Below are 14,663 nucleotides of genomic sequence, written 5' to 3'. Positions count from 1 at the left end.
TATAGAAACCTGATCTCTCCTGGTGTTAAGTACTGAGTTTCCTGGTTTAGCCCCACATGACTTCACGCTCACCTTGCTGTTGGAGAAGGTGGTAGTGTCGGCTATAATTAAACCTCAAGGATGTTTCCCCACAATGGGTTTATATTTCTAAAAGAGGGAGGGATGCTGAATAGGCAAAAAAACAGCAGTGATCCCCTGCTGGGCTCTGAACTCCTATTTTAAGTCAGAAGGCAGGGAATAGCATGTGTGTGGCTGAAGGATGCTAAGTAGCACCAAACCCTTGGGGTAGCAAAAGTGGGCTAGATCCCTGGGAGGAGGAAGTTTGGGAGGGAGCAGATGGGGAAGAATGAGAAATACACAAGGGGTAGCTCGTGGAGGGCCTCATGAACTAAGTTGAGTATCAACTCAATCCTGAAAATTGTGCGTTCAGCTTGAGGTTCTTCAGAGTCTCTACTGTCCTTTTCTTATACCATTCTTCCCTCAAGTGTCTGGTATCAACCCACCAACAAGGCTAGAGATTTGGGGCTCAAACCCAGCCAGTGCCAATATCAAAGGGACCCATTCGAAGGACAGATTCCAAAGGATTCCAGGGATAGAATCTGGTAGCAAGTTTGCTGGGCAGTGGCCCCATGAACTGGAGATGGAGAGGAGTCGGAGGGCATCACCTCTGACGTTTGAGGTCATTGTCCATCTAAAACAGATCTCAGTCGAAAGCTGGGTTGATGGGATGTTGACCAAGTCTGCGTAGTCAGTACTAGATGGATTGGGATCAGAGTCAGCCCCATCTTGAGGGGAATATATTGTTCTTTTTCAGGAAATTAAGATAGAAACCCCGCTATAGGGGTCAGACCAGCTCACAACAGAGAGAAACCGAAGATTACAGTTCTTCTCAGGGAGCAAGTGGGACTCCAACCCTCTCTCCATGGGGAGCTGAAGGTGCGAGGGGTCAGGAAGAGAGAGATATTGGTTCAAGTTACTCTTGCTGCTGTAACAAATAACCTCCATCATTTCAGTACCTTCATATGAGTGTTTTCACCATTTGGATACTTAAGTTCCTTCCCTCGTGTAGGTCCATCATTCCCCAGCATCTGCATCCAGGCAGAAGAAGGGAAGAGGGAGAAAGCGCGCCTGCTTCTTAACCTCTTTGCCTAAGAGAGACACATCACTTTTGCTCATACGCAACTGGGGAGAACCAGTCACATGACTTCACTTAGCTGCAAAGGTAGCTGGGAATTGTAGTTCCTGGCTGGGTTGCAGGCCTCAGGGAGAACTCTTATATCACAGAAGGGGAGCTTGCATTTTGATGAGCAGTAGCCACCCCTGCCCTGGGAGACTAGCAGACACCTCATCAGAAAGAGGCCTCAGTGAGCCCAGCTGAGGGGTGGGATCATGTCTTTGCCCTGCTGACAAGCAGTTCTCCTGTATACAACTCGGCCCCTGAAATTGTCTGAATGGATTTGAGCACTTTCCAACCCAACAGACTGTGGAATTGGACTAAGGCGATAAGGACTCAGTGAAACGTGGAGCCTTGCAAAGTACACAGGAAAAATAAACGAATGCATGAAATGACAATTTCCTGACAGTGGGACCTGGGTTCTGGGAACAGCTTCTGAGTACACAGGGTTTGCGATAAATCCGGTTTTTCTCCTGTAGCTTCTGTTTGTGCTCAGGTTGTGTTTGATCAACTCGATTTCTGTTTGGAATCAAGGACCTTCTCCTGCTCACTTATTCCTGGCCTTCTTCTGGAGCCGTAGTGCCTGTGTGTAAGGCTGAATTCATAGCCCGAGGACATTCTCTCAGCAGCTCCTTGTAATGATCTAAATATAGACGCCTCACCTCAGGTGCAGAGCAGGCAGAGGAGAGACTCCTCTGCAGACTCCTTGCTGCGGCATCCTTGGTTGAGGGCTGGAGGACAAGATTCAAGTCTGGGTCTCTCCACTTACTCTGCGATCTTGACAAGTGACAAGGCCTTTAGCCCTGTTCCTTCATCTGTAAAACTGGAACAGCTGTCATGACAAAAATGGATGAGTCCAAAAGAGTGTGTAAAAAGTGCTGTGTCAGCGTTAGTGGTCATGGCAGTGTCCATGGGTGGGTTAAAGCTCAGACTCTGGAGCCACCCCTCAAATCCTGATTCGCATCCAGGCTTTGCTGCTTTCTAACTCTGTGACTCAGGTAAGTTACCTCGTGCACGCATCTGCACCTAAGTCCTCATCTATACAATAAGATATTAACAGTGCCTGCCTCATGGGGGTGTTGTGAGATGAGGGGAGCTAAGGTATGGGAAGACCTGAGCACCACCTCTGGCCTTCAGTTCCTGCTCAGTAAACCCTAGCAGACATTGCTGCTCCACGCATTCAGGCCTCTTGATTTTCTGCTCATTGTGTCTTGGTTCCGTTGGTCTCATCCCGCTGCAGCGCCTTTTCCCCAGTCTCCATGGGTGTGGTTCTCACTCACCTTTGAGGCTCAGCAACAATGCGCACTCCTCTGGGAAGCCTACCCTGATACCTGAGTGACAGTGTTACCAAACCAGGTTCGTTTTGCCCAACACGAAGCAGACCAAAACACTTAGATGCGGAGGCTTGCAGCAGAGAGAGGGTTTATTCACAGGGCAGCCAGGTGAGGAGATGGAAGAATATGTCTCAGATATGCCTCCCCAAGGGCAAGGGGCTTGGGGTATTTAGGGGATAAGGAGTGAAGAAGCATGGGAGCATGGGGAAAGGTGATTGAAAAAAGCTGTGGTGATTGTTGTTCTATACAGGTTTAACTAAGCTATCGGCTTCTGCAGGTTCAAAAAGGGAGGCTTAGCGGGATCTGATGGTGCAGTTTTCAGCCCTCTGAGGTCCAAAGGTCATGGAGTGGACTCTCATGCATGCCCAGTTGGGGGGATCATGGACTTTATCCAGTCTAAACCAGCTCAGCTCAAACTAGACACAGCTGACTCCAAGTTCCTGGGGAGCAACTCAGGCAAACATCTTATTGTTGAGAGGACCTGCAAGTCCTTGATGAATGAAGGCAGGTGAAATGGATTGACTAATGATGACCCAGGGTTTCAGCAGGTTGCCTGAATCCTAGTTGCTGGTGCCTCTTGCAGGCATGCAAGAGGGCGGAACTGCCTGATATCATCGTGAGACATTTTCATCCAGGGTCTAAAGTTCCTGTAAATCACTCCTCTGCTGGGATACTTGGGTACATCCCCTCTCTTACCAGACAGGGAACTCTTCAAGGGCAGAGAAGTTATCTTGGGTTATACTTGCTGCTATAACAAACAAGTACCAATATTTTAGTAGTTTAACACTTTCACATTTATTATTCGAGACTGGAACCAGGCTGGTAGGAGTATCACATTATATTTTGAATGAATGAAAGGATGCACAAAGGAATGGTCAAAAGTCTTCTTAGGAAAAAAAGATCTTTCCGGAACTTTGCCCCACTTGAAGAAGAGAGATTTCCCCAGCAGTTCCCATGAACTCAGAGGGGAGGGTGGGAGTGAGTGTAGGAGGACAAGAGGGTCCAGGCTCCCAGTCTAGAAAGGTGGGAGGCAGAAGGAAGATAGCAACTTGCCTGGAGTTATCTAGACCAGGGGTCCCCAACCTCTGGGATCTAATGCCTGATGATCTGAGGTGGAGATGATGTAATAATAATAATAACAGTGCACAATATATGTAAAGCACTTGACATCCCCAAACAACCCTCCCTACTCTGGTCCATGGAAAGTTTCTCTTCCATAAAACCGGTCCCTGGTGCCAAAAATGTTGGGGACTGCGGATAGAGTCCATGCTCTTAACTGCTGTGCTGTGTGGAGCTGGCATTTTAGGCCTGGGCCTATTGTGCTATTTACATATCTGAGAGGAAAGTTGATTTTTCAGGACACTGGGTCATATTTGTGCCTTTGCAAAAAATATGATCTGGATACTGATACTGTTTCAGCGTCTCCTGGGTCAAATGCAGGCTCTCAGGCCCAGAGCAGCCCTCCTAAGTCAGAACTTCCGGAGTCCAGTAGTCTGTTTTGACAAGCCCTTCATGTGGTTCCGAGGTGACGCTCTAGTCTCTGACACGTTGCTTCCTTCCAGAGAGCTCCACACGTGCCTGTTCTGGGGCTGGCTCCTGTCTCCCACCCCTCCCTCAGCTGCGTGCTCCATGCTTACTTAGACACTTCACGCCCAATGTCCTACAGAAGACACTTCCTATGAAACAGCATTTTTATGACCACACAGTAGCTGCCCTGCATCCAGTCAATTGTCTGCGCCCCAGTGCTCCTAGTAGACTCTGCCCACCTGGACTGCAGACTTCACAAGGCTCTGAGTGTTCGTCTCGGAAACCAGGCTCCCAGGTCCTCCCAGCTGCCATCTCACACTTCTGTGATTTACACATGCAGGTGTGAGGGGCAGCACCCGTTAGAAATATACACCAGGCGGGTTTTACTTTTGCACCATAAAAATGGATACATCTGCCATCCATAAAGGCTTATTTATTGCTAAGAGTTCATTATATATGCATGAAAAACCAACTAATTTAACTCTCTGGCAGTAACTACTTGCCTGAGGCTGGATACAGGATTGGAATTCAGGGTTAAATGGGGGCAGCTAAGATGAGCTTGAGAGACTTGGACCTACAGCCGGATGCTAAGAGTCGGGAGGTGTAAGGCAGGTTTCCAATCCTGTAGGTCCAGCCTTGCTCAGCCTCAGTTTCTCATCTGCAAAATAAGGACAATCATATCTACTGCCTGAAATTATTTTAGCAATTAAAATAATACAGTATTTCATCAAATCAAAGCTGCTGACCCCTAAATGTACTATGCACTTTTATGCATCACTAAAAGGAAAAAAAAGTGCTGCCAACTAAAGTGGATTCTATGCTTTTTAATCACTTAGAATTTTTATTTTATGCTTATTGAAAGAATTCTTTTATATTCATTTAGACATAGATTCTGTGAAGGCTGGCGTACTTTAAAAGGAAAATACAAGCAAAATAAATTGGTGAAGGTATACCTAAAACTTTTCTACATAGTTTAATTTCTCTGGATTGAAGTATTTTTCCACATACTCTTGTCTTTTGTGCTGGTGAGAGGGTTCCCAATGCAGCAATTTTTGGAAGAGTGCTCTCAGCTCTGCCCCTAGGATTTTTTTCCAAGCTGCCCAAATTTTGATGCTAGAATTTTTAGAATTTATTAGGAAGCATTGAGGGAAGGTTTGCAGACAACCAGGACTCATGTTCCTGTATTAAATAGCTCTGTAGAAACAGAAACGAGAAGACACATATTTGAGGGGTACAGAGAGAGAGATACTGATTTATTATAGGAAATGGCCCATTTGGCTATGGAGGTTGAGAGGTCCTATTTGCAAGGTGAAGAATCAGGAATTGTCCAAGTCTGAAGGCTTAAGAATTGGGGGGCTGAGGTCTAAGTCCCAGCCTGAGTCCAAAAGCTCAAGAACCAGGAGCACCCATGTCCCAAGGCAGGAGAAGATGGATTTCACAGCTCAGGGAGGGAGTAAATCCAGTCTCCCTCTGCCTTTTTGGTCTGTTCACACCCTCAGTGTGTTGGGTGATGCCCACCCACATTGAAGGGGATACTCTCTGCTCAGTCTGTTTGTTCTAACTTGAATTTCTACTGGAGATACCCTCACAGACCCACGCAGGAATAATGTGCTTCCGAGTATCTGGGCATCCCTTATCCCAGTCAGATTGTCACATGAAATGAACCATCACAGTCTGGAAATAGTTTGTTGATGGAAATGTGGGTCTTGCCCTTGTGCCATGAGAATCCCCAGCAAGTTCAGTCATGTACAGCCACAACCACGCCTCGATGCCTGCCTTGCCTGGCTGTTGGACACACCCCCATTTCAGAGATGTTAGAGTGGGGCACGAAGGTACAACTAGACTCAGTCAAATGCGATAGATGAACATGCTGCTCAGAGAGGCTGGCATAAGAGAGTGCAGAGGAAACTAACATCTGCTGCATGCCCTCTATGTACCAGATGTATTAGTTAACTCGGGATGCTGTAACAAATACCAGAGAGCGGGTGGCTTACACAGCAGAAACTCACTTTTTCCACAGTTCTAGAGATTAGAAGTCTGAGGTCGGTGTCAGTAGGGCTGGTTTCTTCTGAGGCTTCTCTCCGGCGTGTAGATGGGCAACTGCGGTAACGTCACAGTCTTTCCTCTGTGACACCAGCCGTGTTGGATTAGGGTCCACCCTAATGACCACATTTTAGCTTAATCACCTTCCCTACCACCAAAGGCATTCACACTGGGAGGTCCTGGGGCTTAGGGTTTCAAGGAATTTGGTGTGGGGGACAATCAGCCCCTAACACAGGCCCAGTGTGGCTACTTTGTAAACAGGATCTCCCTTCAGCTATGCGGTGATCAAATTGGTTTTTATCTGCATCTTACTGATTAAGAAACCCAGGCTCTGAAAGATTATCTGTCAAAGATCGCATAGCTGGTACGGGGAAGATTTGACTTTCACAGCCAGGAGAGGCCTATACTATGCCTTTCTTGCAAATTTCTCCTGTCAAGTGGTGCTTTATGGAGCCTAAGGGCATGTCAGGTAGGGCCACCTGCCCACCCCCTGCCCCCCTTGAAGCTGCAGATTAAGAGTGGGATGCCTGACTTAATGCTTGCCCCCACCCCATTATTAATCATAGCTCTTCCAGTATCTTACTGGGCTCCCTTATGAATTTTTATTTGAAGAAAGGGTGGTTGAGCAGAGAAATTTGAACATTCCTATACTATATCATGTATTAGTTTCCCAGGGCTGCTGTAGAAATGGCCACTATTTGGTGGTCTAAGACAACAGAAATTTATTCACTGAGTTTTGGAGGTCAGATGTCTGAAATCAGGCTGTCAGCAGGGCCGTGCTCCCTCTGCAGGCTCCAGGGGCAGATCCTCTCTTGCTTCTTCCCAGCTTCTGGTGGTTACCAGCATCCCTTGGCTTGTGAGTACATCCCCCGCCCCCATCTGTCTCCACTGTTATGTGGTCATTTTCCTTTATGTGTATGGGTCTAGGTCAATTCATGTTGAATTTAGGGCCTGTCTTAATCCAGGATGACCTTACTTAAAGACATCTGCAATGACCCTGTTTGAAAATAAGGTCACATTCACAGGTCACCTGGGGCTAGTACTTCAACATATCTTTGGGGGGAACACATTGTGAATAGTAATATATTGGCCTGGTTAAGGAAGAGAGCATGTGTTAAGAGTGGAAGCTGATGTCACAGATGTGGGACCTGCAGGCAGAGCCTAAGGATGATGCATGAAGCTGTGAGTGGTCACAGGGGTCAGGTTGATGGAGTAGGGTGCAAGGGATAAAATGGGCTGGCTTCGCTCTTTGGGGGCTTCCCTTGTGGCTCAGCTGGTAAAGAATCTGCCTGCAATGTGGGAGACCTAGGTTCAATCCCTGGGTTAGGAAGATCCCCTAGAGAAGGGAAAGGCTACCCTCTCCAGTATTCTGGCCTGGAGAATTCCATAGACTGTACAGTCCATGGGATCTCAAAGAGTCGGACACAACTGAGCGACTTCCACTCACTCACTCACTCACTCTTGGGAGGAACATATATAACCCACCTGCCATTTAGTGAGCTTGATGGATAGCTGCGCTGTGCTCAATCCTCTGTCCCATTCACTTGCTCCACAATCCCCAAACCCCAACATTTGACAGGGAGATGGCAGGGCGGATGATGGCTGGTAAACACTGGGACCACCCTCTCACTTTTCTTCTTACTGATGAGGCAGAAGTCTTTGAAGACAGCAGGGGGCTCTCCTTTGAATCTGAGGCATCAGAGTTTAATTCTTTTATAATCCTTGGTGGGGAGCTTCCAAAAATACCTTATCGTTAAGCAGTTTTCATTATGGATGTTAGTTGCTCAAACCTTGACTAATTCAGGTTAACTTAGATCCCAGTGGAGTTTTTTTCTTTTTTTTCTCCTGGCATCCTCTGATGTCAGGCCAAACAGAAATTCACACAGAGGATGTGAGCCCACACTCCTCCCGGCATTTTATCAGAACGGCCCTGGGAGGGTATTAATAGCCCGGAGTCATGGTACGAATGGTTATTTATATGTGTAGATGATGGCTAAAGTACACCCTCCAGTAATTATTCACAATTAACAAGCACTTGAGTAAATGAACAAAATCTGTTCTTAATCCATTGAGGCAGCAATTCTTTATCGGGAACTCATGTACCTGAAACTTCTGGTTAACCAGCCCTCCCACACAGCTCCAGAACAAAGCTAATTAGAGATTAAAATCATGACCTTCAGGCTCTGGAAGGGTACTTGAGTCATCAATAAAACATAATGTGCTCGGTAGCGTTTCAGTTGACAAGCGTAATAGACTTGAAAGCCGGTGTTCTATACATACCTGTTAACTCTGCTACCTAGAGTGAGAGCAGTTCTTGTACAGCCAGCTCTCACCATGTGAGACTGTATAGTTCTTGGGGTCGCAAAGAGTCGGACACGACTGAGTGACTTTCACTTCACTTCACTTCACAGGGTTCTATGGGGCTCCCCTGTAGCTCAGATGGCAAAGAATCTGCCTGCAATGCAGGAGACCCCGGTTGGATCCCTGAGTTGGGAAGATGCCCTGGAGAAGGGAATGGCTACCCACTCCAGTATTCTTGCCTGGAGAATCCCATGAACAGGGGAGCCTGGCGGGCTACAGTCCATGGGTTCGTAAGAAGTCGGACACGACTGAGTGACTGACACTTTCATTTCACTTTCATGTGGTTCTTCATGGAGGGGATTCCAGCTCTGGGGTGTCCCAGAGTACCTTTGGGCAAATAGTAGGAACCAGGCTCATCTCCCTGCTTGTCTCTTCTAAGTTGTTGCCCCTGACTGAAGTTCCTATAATAATGCAGTTTATGGAGGGTCTGTAATGTCTGAGCTGGAAGAAACCTTCAAGAGAATCCTGCTAAATTATTACGTTTTATATACATGAGCAGGCTGAGCCCAGAGGGACTGAGTGATGTGCTCATCTTTGCCTTTGTCTCCCAGGCCTATGTTCTGGGAGACCTGATCATGGTATACTTTGAATTGGCCAAACTCACTTCCACCACAGGACCTTTGCACAGGATATTTTCTTCATCTGGAATGTTCTTTCCCCAGGTGGTTTCTTACCTAACTCATTTTATTTATATCTATGTTCAAATATCACCCCTTCAGAGAGGCTTTCCCAGCCATCATGTCTAAAATAAAGCCTCCTTGCTTTCGTTTTGTATTTTTGTGCTGCTTTAGTGTTGTGAAGACCATTTAATAATTCCTTACTATTATTCCTCTGGAATCAGGCTAGGTTCAAATCCTGAGTAATGTCAGATTGAAGAACGCTAAGAAATAAGTAAATGAAATGTTCCTACATTGCATAGGAATGGGATACATGCAGTGAGATGGGATCCTGGACCAGACAAAGGATATTAATGGGAAAATTGGTGAAAATCAAATAAGGTCTGCAGATTATTAAGTTGTATTAGATCAATGTAATTTTTTGGTTCTGATCATTACAGTATGATTTTGTAAGTTCTTAACATAAGGAAAAGCTGGGTAAAGGGTATGCAGAACTAGCCAATTCTATTACTGCAAATTTTTTAAGTCTAAAATCATTTCAAATTAAGAGCTAAAAATAATTTACTATGAGAATAAGATGGGGATATAATAGATTATTCAGTCAATGATGGGAGGACTATTAGCTAGCCATTTGGAGAAACATATAATTTTTAATATATATATAAGATATGTTTTATTTATAAATATATAATTCATACCATAAACCAAAATAAATTCCTTGTGGATTAAATATTCCTAAGCAACCAAGATAGAAAGTTATTTTCTTGAAGACAAAAATAACAGAAATTAAGGTTAGATGAAGCAGTGTTGGAAAATGAATATGTCATTTATGCATAATGATTAGAAATCAATTAATATCTATGGTTACTACTTTAATTAATAGTTATAGTTTAGCATATTTATGTTAATATCTATTTTTGTAAAAATAAGTTGTTATCCATACCTTTCTAATGATCTACTTAGGGATAGCTTGCTCACTTTTCAGGTGAAAAGTCAGAGAGACTTGGTTTCAAATTTAGACTGCACTGCAAACTACTGAGTCTGTATTTAGATATTAATTAAATTAATATGCATTGAGTGACCAGTCATGATGCTAGGATTCCTATTCTGTTTTAGCTTTTAATTAATTCACTTGTAAACTAGAGATTGGGCTTCCCAGGTGGCACTAGTGGTAAAGCATTTGCCCACCAACAAGAGACATAAGAGGCATGAGTTCAATTGTAGGATTGGGAAGATCCCCTGGAGGAGGACATGGCAACCCACTCCAGTATTTTTGCCTGGAGAATCCCATGAACAAGAAGCCTGGCGGGCTACAGTCCACAGGGTCACACACAGAGCTGGAGACGACTAAAGTGATTTAGCAAGCGAATTCAAGATTACAGTGTCTGTTTCCTAGCATTGTTGAGAGGTAATGAAGATGGCAAACCGAAGATTTTGGATCCAAGCCTGGTATGTTTTAGGTGCTCATTCAATACTGGTGCTTCCTACATCCATTGGTTAGGCACTACTTCACTTGTAAGTGACCACACACAGTCGCCTGAATTATAAAAATATCATTCAAGAGTATAATGTCTTGGTTAGGAAAACACAGTCCTGGAATAAGACTAGGTTCAAACTGTAGCTCTTCTGCATGTGAGCTCTGTGGCCCTGAACTGGCTACTGAAGTTTTCTGTGCCTCAGTTCCCCATCTATGAATTATGGAAGGAAGAGGATCTACCTAGTAGGGATGTTATGAAGACTAAATGAGTTAAGATTTGAAGTGCATTTGGAACAATGCCCATAGCAAAGCATAATAAGTACCATATAAAGTTTGTTAAATAGAACATTTTCAAAACAGATCATGGGAGCAAAAATCACTTTCCTCTCTGCACTGAGACTGGAAAAGGGTGCTATCATCTTTAGCTCCGTTATGGCCTGACCAGCTCCTGGGAATCAGTCCAGGCCTTTTGCCTTGGGCCCAGAGATCCAAAGCCTCGTTCACAGCAAAGCAATACGCTTGTGAGGGGAGAGGGCGGGGAGGAAGCTCTGCAATCACATTAAAATTGTAGCAAATACAAGGAAATGATTTCAGACAGATTTGCTAATGAATTATTAACCTTAACACTTGTGACAGCATATCTGCAGAGTAAATCATGTTGGTCTAAATAATCCAGATTTACTTACAACCAAGAAGGAAATAAGAAACTACTCTTCAGTTGTAGAAAAACAGTTCCCCAGAGATCATGAAGTGTTTCACAAAGATGCTAACAGATTGCTTTCCCATGGAGAAGAGAGATTGCCCAAGAGCAAGAAAGTTCACAGGGAGCTCCAGGGGACACATGTGATCCAGACCCAAGATTGATATTCAGCTGGTTTCCTGGGTACAGCAAACCTCCCGGGGTCTGTTCTGATTGCTCCTGCCCATGCCATATTTGCTGCTTAGTATTCTAAATATCATATTAGTATTTTTAGCATCATTTCTGTTTGGGACTATGGTTACTTGATTATGAGGCTATTTGCATGCACTGGCAGATAATCAGTTGAGATCCAAGAGACACCAAAAGTAAAATTTGTCTGCTTTGTCAGGTTCCCTCCCGAGAGCGCTGGTTGCCAGGTAACCACTCAGTTTCTGAACTTTGACCCAAGTCGGTGGCCATCCCTTAACTTTTTCTTTCTTCTTTGCACAGTTCATTCAGACATGAATACATGTTTAACTGAACTTTGTGAGAAATTCAGATGACTTAGTGCCAGGTCACTTCCCTAAGCAATAAAGATATGATAGTGTCCCTGCCTTTTAAAAAAGTACAGTGGGAAAGATACTAAACCACACACACACAAGATGGGATCATCAAGATTCAGAATTTGGGGAGCACAGAGAAGGCAGTGTGAAAAATAGAGCTGGCTCTCTTTGTAATTATGAAAGGAGAGTGATGGATGGACCAGGAAAAGCAGATCTTTAAAGTGTGGGGGTCTGAAGCAAAGAGAAAGGGCAGAAGTAGCAAAAAAATAAGTCTTTGAAGAATCTTTGCTTTATGAACAGAGAGTGACACCAGGAGACATGTTAGAGATCTAAGCAACTGTCATCTTCTCAATCTCCCACAAGACATGTTTAAATAAGGCAAGTTTAGATAAAGGAAGTGTTTACAAGGGGAGCATAGAGTTTAGGGAAACTGACAAGAGTGCTGTGGGGACCCCTTCTAACCCCAGGCTGGAAGGAACGAGGGAATGAAGTGATGACCGGAACTTGGAGGGGGTCCAGCTCATGTAGGCTGGGTTTGATTTGACCTTATTTAAAAAAACAAAAACCAATTCTTGAGACTTTCTCTGGTGGTTCAGTGGTTAAGAATCCACCTTGCAATGCTGGGGACTTGAGTTCAATCCCTGGTTGGGGAACTAAGATCCCACATGTGATGGAGCAACTAAGCTCACAAGCCACATCTACGGAGCCTGGGAGCGCTGCCACGAAAGACCCTGCATGCCCCAACTAAGTCCCAATGCAGCAAATAAGTAAATACTAAAGGAAAAAAAAAACAACAACCCACAAACCCATCCTCAGAATTAGTGGCTGATGCTGATTGGTGTATAAATACCCCAGTTCTTTCTCCCCTCAGATGGAATGTTGCTGACATGTGGGTTCCCAGTGGAGCTGGGAGCTTAAATCCACATAGCAGGTGGCTTGGTAATGTACCCTTTAGTGACAAAAAGGGAAAACAAGGCTTAAATCCTTAGAGAGGGGAGAACACTGGGGAGAACCGCCAGATAGGAGTTGTGGCTTTGAGCCGAAGGATGCAGCCGATTTGCAGTCCCCCAGGAGTGAGGGAGCTGGGGAAATGATGATCGTAATACCCCAGTCGTGTGCCTCAATATTTGAATATCTTTTCCTGGGGGCACTCTCTGAAGCCAGAGAAGGCAGCTCTGTGAATAGAGTAGGACAAAGCGCCGGGGAATAACCATTGTTCAGGGTGGTCTCCACTTCCTGGAATTCACACCCTTGTATGTTCCCCACTCATTAAATGAGGGCTGGACTTATTGAATTACTTCTAATGATAGAACATGGCAGAAGTGATGGACATCAGTCCTTAAGAGGAGGCTGTAATGCGACTGTCGTGTCCAGCTTGGGAATATTCTTTCTTGCTTTCTCACTCACTCATTCCGAGGGAAGCCAGCTCATGCTGTGAGCTGCCCTGTGGGGAGGCCTACAATCACACAGGTGGCCTTAGAAGCACGTCCTCCCTGACTTAAGCCTTTCTTGGAGACTGCAGTCCCTAGTGACAGTTTGCTGCAACCTCATAAGACATCTTAAGTCAGTGGCACCCAGCTATGCTCTATCTGGATTTCTGATCCCCAGACTGTAAAATAAGACATGTTTGTTATTGTTAAGCTGCTAAGTGTGGGGGAAATGTCATATAGAAATAGATAACTAATCTACTGTTTCTCTTCTCTACTGGCCTGCTGGTATTTTCTTCAGGTCCCAAACAAACAACGCACCCTTGAATCCTTGACTCAAGGTCTATTTCTAGGGGTAGCCCAAACTAAACAAACACAAAGAAACAGAGGCTAGGAGAGAGGAAGGAACTTTCCAGAAGTCCTGCTCTGGTCTCCAACATTTGATTCTGAGTCTGGTGCTTCCCCGTGGCTCAGATGGTAAAGAAACTGCCTGTAGGGACTTCCCTGGTGGTTCAGTGGGTAAGACTCCATGCTTCCAATGCAGGGGTGGGGGTACCCTGGGTTTGATCCCTGGTCTGGGAACTAGATCCCACATGTTGCAGCAAACACCCATTATAGCCAAATTATAAAAAAATTCTTTTTAAGAAAACTAATTTATAAAAAAAGAGAGAATCTGCCTGTAATGCAGGAGACGGGTTCAATCCCTGGGGTTGGGAAGATCCCCTGGAGAAGGAAATGGAAACACACTCCAGTGTTCTTGCCTGGGAAATCCCATAGACAGAGGAGCCTGGTTGCAGTTCATGAGGTCGCAAAAGAGTCAGACATGACGTAGCGACTGGACAACAACAAACTGGTGCTTACAGGACCACTTCCCACTGAGGGAGTCAGAGACGAGGACCAGGAGGAGCAGCAGGATGAATACTGGACTTGAAGTCAGAGAGTCTGGCCTCAAACGGTCCCTCTGCGCACTCTCTGGGTGATGAAAGTATTTGATATTTCAGGGACGGTTTTCCCAGCTGAAACACTAATGACTAACTCAATGGCATGAGGAGTAAATGTGCTTAAAGCCAGTGATCAGGGCTTTGGAAACACATGGCTTAGTGCAAATGTGAGACACTACAATAGGCAAAATGGCCACGAGTCCCCAAATCACTACTCATAGGACCGACCATGTGACCCCTGAGTGGCATGGGACTCTGAAGCTACCCACTGCACTTCTGGGCTCGGTGAGCTACTTTTCTTCGCTTGGAATGCAGAGTGCCCTTGGAGAGGAGGCGAAGCAAGCAGCAACCCAGCCCACTCTGCTCTGGCAACTCAGCCGCTCTTTTAAATAGAAGTATTGTGTCCCAAGGCCCTTTTAAAATAACCCTATTTTGAGATGTTTATATACAAACCTGGGAAAGAACAGCGGTAGTATGCCTGTAACAGAAAGTGCTCATAAATAGGAAGGTGCCATTTCTC

Source organism: Ovis canadensis, chromosome 13 (assembly GCF_042477335.2).
Source record: "Ovis canadensis isolate MfBH-ARS-UI-01 breed Bighorn chromosome 13, ARS-UI_OviCan_v2, whole genome shotgun sequence".
NCBI lineage: Eukaryota > Metazoa > Chordata > Mammalia > Artiodactyla > Bovidae > Ovis > Ovis canadensis.
Note: the sequence above shows the minus strand (reverse complement) of the source record.